The sequence below is a fragment of the Symphalangus syndactylus genome, chromosome 15 (genome assembly GCF_028878055.3).
Source record: "Symphalangus syndactylus isolate Jambi chromosome 15, NHGRI_mSymSyn1-v2.1_pri, whole genome shotgun sequence".
Classification (NCBI taxonomy): Eukaryota; Metazoa; Chordata; class Mammalia; order Primates; family Hylobatidae; genus Symphalangus; species Symphalangus syndactylus.
The window spans coordinates 103,530,715-103,540,269 of NC_072437.2; positions in this window are offsets into that span (position 1 = coordinate 103,530,715).

Genomic DNA, 9,555 nt, shown 5'->3' on the forward strand with positions numbered 1-9,555 from the left:
AAATCTGTTGAACATCTACTGTGTGTCAAATATTTTGACAGATAATTTCACTTTTATTATCTCATTCTTTATAACAATTCCAGGTTATTTTCCCCTTTCATGGAAGAAGAAAGAGGCTTAAGTTGAGATTTAAAATTTAAACCCATGATTTGACCCAAACTCTGCATATTATGCGGAGAAATTTTTAGTATATATTTTCTGTGATATACTAGATGTGTATTGAATCACAGATCAAAAATAAGAAAATATGTAAGGCTTAAATTCCATGTCAGAGTACTGACTGTGTGTAATGATAATGAATGGCCTTTTTTAATACATGGTGTATATATGGTATAAATATGATAAAATTCTAGGATATTATAAACCAACCAGTAGTGGGAGTAGGGACTATGCCGCCATATTCATTAGCCTATCAGACATTGTGTTTTTTCATTTTAGTGTATTTTGCAAGTGAAGCTGCAAGATTAGTCTCCTAATAGCCTACTTTTTCTACTAGATTGTTGCCCATAAACTTCTAATACAGAAATTCTGGAAGTGCCCTCTATTGGTTAGTGCTGGAGATGGGTAAATCATTACTCAAACTAGGCTATTAAACCATTAATTGAAATAAATGCTCTTGAAAAGTTCAATCTATCCAATCTATTAACCATATCCTTCAAATTGACTAAGGTTCTCTTACCGTCAAATCTGTTACTCCTGATTTTCCTTTCTTGATGTATCAAGCCAATCAGAAAATTCTCTCGATGCTGTTAACAGAATATCTCAGCCATCCCCACTGTAACAAAAGCCCTCATCTTCTCATTTATACTAAGAGCCTCTAGTCTATTCATTTCTTCTTTCACACTGTTGCTGTAATGAGTTTTTTTATGCCATATTTCATTAGTCAAAATCCTACTGAATAAAAAATTTACACTGTCTATGACATATGAGGCCCTTCATGAAATTTCACTCTGTGTTAGAGTCATGTTACTACTACTCTCTTCCTTACAGTTTCCTTCCCTAATTTACACCGCAGCTACACTGAACCACAAATAATGTTTAGTTATCTGTGATGTGCCATGTTCTTATGCTTTCCTTTCTTTACTTACCGCATTTGTCTGCCTGGAAAACCTAGGATTTATTCTTTAAGATCAAAAGCCATTGAGCCTTTCCTCCCTCCTCCAAAGCAGTAGGTATTAACGGTCTAAGCAATTTTACATTTTGTATGTTCCTCCATTCTAGCAATTACTAAATACAGAATTACTTGTCTCTAAAATATAAATTTTATAAAAGTCTAAGACCATGACTGAAACTAGGTTTCCAAATTGCTTTGCCCATAAACAAAAAGTACTTTATAATTGAAAAACTACATAAAAGAATATTTTGAAAATTGGAACTGTGTCTCATACATAAAGTAACTGCTTTTCACCAGATTATTTGGTTAACCGGTATACCCATGTTCCCCACTGTTTCTTGTAGCAGAAATTTACTTAAATGAACTATTTTTTTTAATTGCAAAACATTCTCTTATTTTTAAACAAACATTATTAGCTATATGCTGCATATTGTTAAATACTGGAGATGAAACATGATTAACATCCATCCATTTCTTGCACTTCCCAAAATTTATACATTTCAAAAACACCAAAATTACCTGGTCTAGTAATCATGGACATGAAGATGTGTAAGGAATCCTTTTTTATATGCTGGGCACAGTGTGAGGCACTTTACAGACATTGTCTATTAATCCTTAATCCCTTCACAAATGCCAGTGTTAATTTCTTCACTTTACTATTCAGGAAGCTGAGACTTCAGTTAATATGTTTAAGGTTACAATGAGATTGACTCCTAGGTCTGTATGATTAATATAAAGTCCACAATGTGAATCATATATTTATCATCAATTTGCCTAGAATTATATTGAAATACCTTATCAAAATAAAATGAGCACATCTGGAATGAGCCTCATTGCTATTTAATATTTCTGTGATCTCACTTTGCTTGAAAAATTTAACATTCAGCAATCCACATAAACACTGCACTTATAGACTCCTTTTTAGTAAATATACACATTTATAGCAACAAAGAGAACCAGTGAACATTTTAAAAGTAGATGTATGGTCCTGTTATCTGCTTTGCTACATAGAGGATGTTGTAACTTTGTTACTAGATGCAAAACACTGGCTAAGGTTGGCAGACAAATTCAGAGAGCCAGTTTTTGGCATAAATCTCATTTTTTGGCAAAACTTGTTAGCAATGTAAAAGCTGTTATTGAGAGCATATTGTGATGATACATCATGTCAATATTTGTTTGGCTGAGTAACACTTGGATTTAATAAATTAATTCTTAAATGCACAATTTACAACTGATGAGCTGTTTTAGAAATAAACTAATTTTTGTTGTCAGTGCCACAAACATTTTGACAAGTCTCTAGTGGAGATACTAGCTTCTCTGATTTTTTAGATAAACGGATGGATGGATTAGGACTTTCTGAATTATCTGTAGGTGTGCACATTACGTAGGAATGAAACATAAGAGACAATGAATGAGTAATTGATGAGTCACATAGGGAAATTAACCAAAAGGACTGTAGAGAGGTCACATTGTGCTTGTGGGGAACTATATCCTTGAGTAAGGAAATACCTTATTTGTTTCTCAAAGCAATAAAAAATGAAGCCTTCAGGGAGCTGTAGTCACCATGACAGATCTGGTGTATTGCTGTCAATTCCATATACATGCTAAATTTAATCTAGAACTTTCATAATCCTGCTGTATGGGTTGGAGTAGAGAGCAAAAGAAGTGACAGACTCCCTTCAATAGAAATTGCTAAAGGCTTAATTGTAGTTGCTTCCCAACATGGAAATAATTATGTTCCAAATATTTTTATTTAATTTTTAAATTAAGCCAGTACCTTGTTACCTATGAAAGGGTAATACCTGTATTCATAGAACTTTGCATTTGGGAAGATATTTTCTAAAGTGTAATCCATCTCCCTATTATTTCCTAATAAGATTATATTTTTGAAACTATTAAAAAAATAGTATTTCACAGGAACTTCAATAAAATGAACCAGATTCTAAGGATGCCATCCTCTTGCTGTAAACAAATAAATAAATGTAAAATTCCAATCTATTATTCCTTCTATACTTTCTAGAGTCGACCCTTAAATAATGTGAAAGTTCAAGGCCTTGACCCTTTGCACAGTCAAAAATCTGCATATAACTTTTGACTCTCCAAAAATTTTACTAATAGCCTACTGTTGACCAGAAGCCTTAGCAATAACATAAATAATTGATTAACACATATTTTGTAGGTTATATACTGTATCTTTAAAATAGGCTACAGAAAAGAAAATTTTAAGGAAAAGAAAATACAGTATTCATTAAGCGGACGTGCATCATCATAAAGGTCTTCATCCTTTTCATGTTGAGTAGTCTGAAGAAGAAGAGGACGGGTTAGCAGAGGCGGAAGAAAATCCATGTATAAATGGACCCATGTGGTTCAAACCTGTTTTGTTCAAGGGTCAACTGTACATTTTACCTTCATTATATACCTTCTTATCTCCACCCACACTATCACCAAAAAACATGGCTTTGTTCTGAAAAGCTGGGAGTCCCCTAAAGATTTTCCTAAAATGTAATTTCTTTGCTCCATTTTGAAGCATTCTTTGCAATTGGTCAAATCAGCATTTAGCTTTGTTGCCTCACCTTGTCCTCAGTCTACCTAGACAGACCCTGCATCTCTTTCCTTTTTGAGTGTGAGATTTTTTTTAACCCTAACTAATGCTTTTGCTAATTTCAAACAGTCCCAAACATCATCTCCTATTTTACTTGACTTTACTATTTAATAGTGAGTTTACACTGACCCTTCCAAACATAGGGATTGAAGAGTATCCTAGAATAGAAAAGAATGTTTTCCATATTGTCAAATGCAACAGGACTTGAATAAACCTATAATTAGTAGATCTTTCCTCTAGATACAATTATAGTTCTGGAGCAGTTGCCAGAATTTGATGTGCCAATGAAATATATAGGGCGATGTTCCAAGGGAAATTAACATCATCATCATTTTAAAATATTTTATATCTTGGGTTAAAATGAGTTATAATTAATTTTTGAGGGCTATATAGTTAGTGCCAAATGAATGTGTCAGATAATGAGTGCTATAGCAATGGATGACTGTTACAGTGCTGTTATAGATGACTTCACAGTAGGGGGGGTGATTTTAGCAGGAACATGAAGGGAAGGCATATGGGAAGACATTCATGAATTTAGTAAGCATGAATTTAATCAGTAAGCACTTTATCCACTACTCTTACTGATACCTAGACAAAGTGCATGGAGCTGATAGCATAACAGGGGAGAAAGACAGTAAATTATTAAGTAAATATGTCAAGTGCTATTTTTTTAAGTCAAAGCACAGCATTTCGGTTAAGGTGATAAGGAATAAGTGCTGTTTTGGATAAGATGATAAGGAATACCATTATGTAATTGTGTGAAAGAACAGTACTCCAGATAGTAGGAAGAGGAAAGGTAAGCTGCCTTATAGAAAAACTTCAGTTGGCCCATGCACGTATGAGGAGGCTTCAAAAAGCTTGTGGAAAAAAAAAAGGAATTAAAAGATTTTTTAAAAGTAAATTCTATTACTTAATAGAATCTGTCAAGTTCAAGACACGTTTGTAAGTGATGAGACCAGCCATTTAGTTTATCTCTGAAGAACTGAGTGTCCTGGAAACGTAGCCATGTCAATGTCTTTTTTATTGGTTGAAGAAAAAACAAATGAGTGCCCTTTAAAGATTTTTTAAGATTAGGAAACAAAAAGAAGGACTTAATCAGGACTGTTTCTGATTGGGTGAATCACAAGGTGAATGCCTAGTGATTTCCCACCCAAACTCTAGCAAAATTTCCCTTGTTTGGTAAGAGTCAGCAGCAGCCAGATTTCTTCTTTTTGCTCAGTCTTGCTTTGGCCATGTGGGCTCTTTTTTGTTTCCATATGAATTTTAGGATTGTTTTTTCTAGTTCTGTGAAGAATGATGGTGGTATTTTGATGGGAATTGCATTGAATTTGTAGATTGCTTTTGGCAGTATGGTCATTTTCACAATATTGTTTCTACCCATCCATGAGCATGGGATGTGTTTCCCATTTGTTTGTGTTGTCTATGATTTCTTCCAGCACTGTTTTGTAGTTTTCCTTGTAGAGGTCTTTCACCCTCTTGGTTAGGTATATTCCTAAATTTTTCTTTTATATATTTTTTCAGCTATCATAAAAGGGGTTGAGTTCTTGATTTGACTCTCAGCTAGGTCCCTGTTAGTGTATAGGAGAGCTACTGGTTTGTGTACATTGATTTTGTATCCGGAAACTTTTGCTGAATTCTTTTATCAGTTCTAAGAGCTTTTTGGAGAAGTCTTTAGGGTTTTCTAGGTTTACAATCATATTATCAGCAAACAGTGACAGTTTGACTTCCTCTTTACCAATCTGGATGCCGTTTATTTCATTCTCTTGTCTTACTTCTCTGAGTGGGACTTCCAGTACTATGTTGAAGAGAACTGGTGAGAATGGGCATCCTTGTCTTATTCCAGTTCTCAGAGGGAATGCTTTCAACTTTTCCCCATTCCGTATTATGTTGGCTGTGGGTTTGTCATAGACGGCTTTTATTACATTGAAGTATATCCCTTGTATAATGATTTTGCTGAGAATTTTAATTATAAAGGGAAGCTGGATTTTGTCAAATGCTTTCTCTGCATCTATTGAGATGATCATGTGATTTTTGTTTTTAATTATGTTTATGTGTTGTATCAAATTTATTGAGTTGTGTATGTTAAACCATCCCTGCATCCCTGGTATGAAACCCACTTGATCATGATGGATTATCTTTTTGATATGTTGTGGATCCAGTTAGCTAGTATTTTGTTAAGGATTTTTGCATCTATGTTCATCAGGGATATTGGTCTGTAGTTTTTCATTCGTTTGTTTGGTTGGTTGGTTATGTCCTATCCTAGTTTTAGTATTAGGGTGATACTAGCTTCATAGAATGATTTAGGGAGGATTCCCTCTTTCCTGATCTTGTGAAATAGTGTCAACAGAATTAGTACCAATTATTCTTTGAATGTCTGTTAGAATTCAGCTGTGAATCCATCTGGTCCTGGACTTTATTTTCTCAGTTACGATTTCAATTTTGCTACTTGTTATTGGTCTGTTTTGGTATCTAATTCTTCCTGATTTAAACTAGGAGGGTTGTATCTTTCCAGAAATTTATCCATCTCTTCTGTTTTCTAGTTTATGCATGTACAGGTGTTTATAGTAGCCTTGAATGATCTTTTGTATTTCTATGGTGTCAGTTGTAATATCTCACATTTCGTTTCTAACTGAAGTTATTTGAATTTTTTCTCTTCTTTTCTTGGTTGATCTTGCTAATGGTTTATCAATTTTATTTATCTTTTTGAAGAACCAGCTTTTTGTTTCTTTTATTTTTTTGCATTGTTCTGTTTGTTTGTTTCAATTTCTGCATTGTTTTGTTTATTTCAATTTCATTTAGTTCTGCTCTGATCTTGGTTATTTCCTTTAAGGCTATAGTCACCAAAACAGCATGGTACTGGTATAAAAATAGGCACATAGACCAATGGAACTGAATAGAGAATGCAGAAATAAACCCAAATACTGACAGCCAACTGATCTTTGACAAAGCAAACAAATACATAAACTGGGGAAAGGACACCCTATTCAACAAATGGTGCTGGGATAATTGGCAAGCCACATGAAGGAAAATAAAAGTGGATCCTCATCTCTCGTCTTACAAAAAAATCAGCTCAAGATGGATGAAGGACTCAAATCTAAGACCTAAAACTATAAAAAGTCTAGAAGGTAAATTTGGAAAAACCCTTCTAGACATTGGCTTAGGCAAGAATTTCATGACCAAGAACCCAAAAGCAAATGCAATAAAAACAAAGATAAATAGCTGGGACTTAATTAAACTAAAGGGCTTTTGCATGGCAAAAGAAAACAGTGAGCAGAGTAAACAGACAACCCCACACAGTGGGAGAAAATCTTCACAAACTACGTATCTGACAAAGGACTAATATCCAGAATCTACAATGAACTCAAACAAATTAGGAAGAAAAAAAGCAATCCTATCAAAAAGTAGGCTAAGGACCTGAATAGACAATTCTCAAAAGAAGATATACAAATGGCCAACAAACTATTAAAAAATGCTCAACATCACTAGTGATCAGAGAAATTCAAATCAAAACCACAATGTGATACCACCTTACTCCTTCAAGAATGGCCATAATCAAAAAATCAAAAAATAATTGATGTTGGCATGGATGCAGTGAACAGGGAACACTTCTACACTGCTGGTGGGAATGTAAACTAATACAATCACTATAGAAAACAGTGTGGAGATTTCTTAAAGAACTAAAAGTAGAAATACCATATGATCCAGCAACCCCACTACTGGGTATCTACCTAGAGGTAAAGAAGTCATTATACACAAAAGATACTTGCACACACTTGTTTATAACAGCACAATTTGCAATTGCAAAAATATGGAACCAACTCAAATGTCCATCCATGATTGGATAAAGGAACTATGATATATGTATACAATGGAATACTACTCAGCCATAAAAAGGAATGAATTAATGGCATTTGCAGCAACCTGGATGAGATTGGAGACTATTATTATAAGTGAAGTATCTCAGGAATGGAAAACCAAACATAGTATGTTCTCACTCATAAGTGGAAGATAAGCTATGAGGATGCAAAGGCATAAGAATGGCACAGTGGACTTTGGGGACCCAGGGGAAAGGGTGGGAAGGGGGTGAGGGATAAAAGACTACAAATTGGGTGCAGTGTATACTGCTCAGGTGATGGGTACACCAAAATCTCACAAATAACCACTAAAGAACTTACTCATGTAACCAAACACCATCTGTTCCCCAATAACCTATGGAAATAAAAAAGAAGAAGAAGAAGAATAAAAGAGTCATCAGCAGCAATACTGTCCTGGTGGAGAAAGACTCTCTGGAGAAACTTTCCCAGTTACTTTTTGGCTAACACTTTGGCTAACTTTTAAAAATCACTCTCATAATAAGCAGATGTTATCATTCTTTAGCTCTTCAGAAAATCAACAAGTGAAATGCCTTGGGCATCACGAAAATCTGTTGCCATGACCTTTGCTATTGACCAGTCCATTCGTGTTTTGACTGGACCACTTCCACTTCTTGGTAGCTGTTGTTTTTACTATGCTTTGTATTCTGGATTGTACTGGTAAAGCTACGTTTCTTCTCCTGTTAAAATTCTTCAAAGAAATGCTTCAGGATCTTTATCCAACTTGTTTACAGTTTCTATTGAAAGCTCTGATCTTATCTGCAGCCGATCTGGGAGAAACTGTTTTTGTACCCACTGAGTGAAAAGTTTGCTCAACTTTAATTTGCCAGTCAGAATTTTGTGAGCTGAACTAATGGAGATGTTTTTGGTGTTGGCTATTGTTTCTGCTGTTAATGTCAGTCCTTTTTCAATTAAGGCATTAACAAGATTAGTTTATTTCTCACAAATTAATGTGGATGGTCTGCCACTGCAGGCTTCATCTTCAGCATTGCCTCATCCTTTCTTAAAACAAGTTATCCATTTGTAAACTATTAGTTTATTTGGAACATTGTCCTCATAAACTTTTTGTAAAGTACCAGTGATTTCACCACTCTTCTACCCAAGCTTCACCATCAGTTTGATGTTTCTTCTTGCTTCCATTTTAACAGAATTAATGCTGCTTTTATAGGGGCTCTTTTCAAACCGATGTCTTATTCTTCTTAATGCCTCAGAGTAGATCATGTCAGACATGTTATAACAAGTTAGTACAGTTTTATTTTGGTGCAAAAAATTGAAATCCATGAATAGTTTTTTCATACTATGCATTTTCCCTGAATTTTCTGAACACCCTTCAATTAATCTAAGGTAACTCTGCCTCTAAGTTTTTGAGACAGGGTCTCACTCTGTCACCCAGGATAGAGTGCATTGGCACGATCATGGCTCACTGTAACTTCAGACTTCTGGGCTCAAGTGATCCTCTTGCCTTAACCTCTTGAGCAGCTAAAACTACAGACATGTGCCATCACACCCAGGTATTTTCTTACTTGTTGTAGAGGGGATAGAAGGGAGTCTCATTATGTTACCCAGGCTGGGAAAATTATTATCTCAATATTTAGGAAACTCATTTCACAGTATTTAATTACATGCTTTCACCTAACAAAATCCCCTTATATTTGGCTTGTCAGCAACTAGCAGTTTATCTTTAGCCATTTAGATTTCTCAATGCAGAAGTTAAACACACATTCACTGAGTGCATCACATTGCAGGAATCACAGGTCAGACTTCCTGAGAGTTTCCAAAGCTCTGTTCACTACATGGAGGTGAGGGGAAGAGCTCCTATAGCTTTTTTTGATGGTGGTGGTAGAGTGAGACCCTTAGACTGTCTCTTCCCAAAGAAAGCCTTTTCACAAATGCCATTCCTTGAATCACCAACTCCAATCATCACCATTGAATGCCATCATGATCAACTCATTCATGAAACTTGTTTT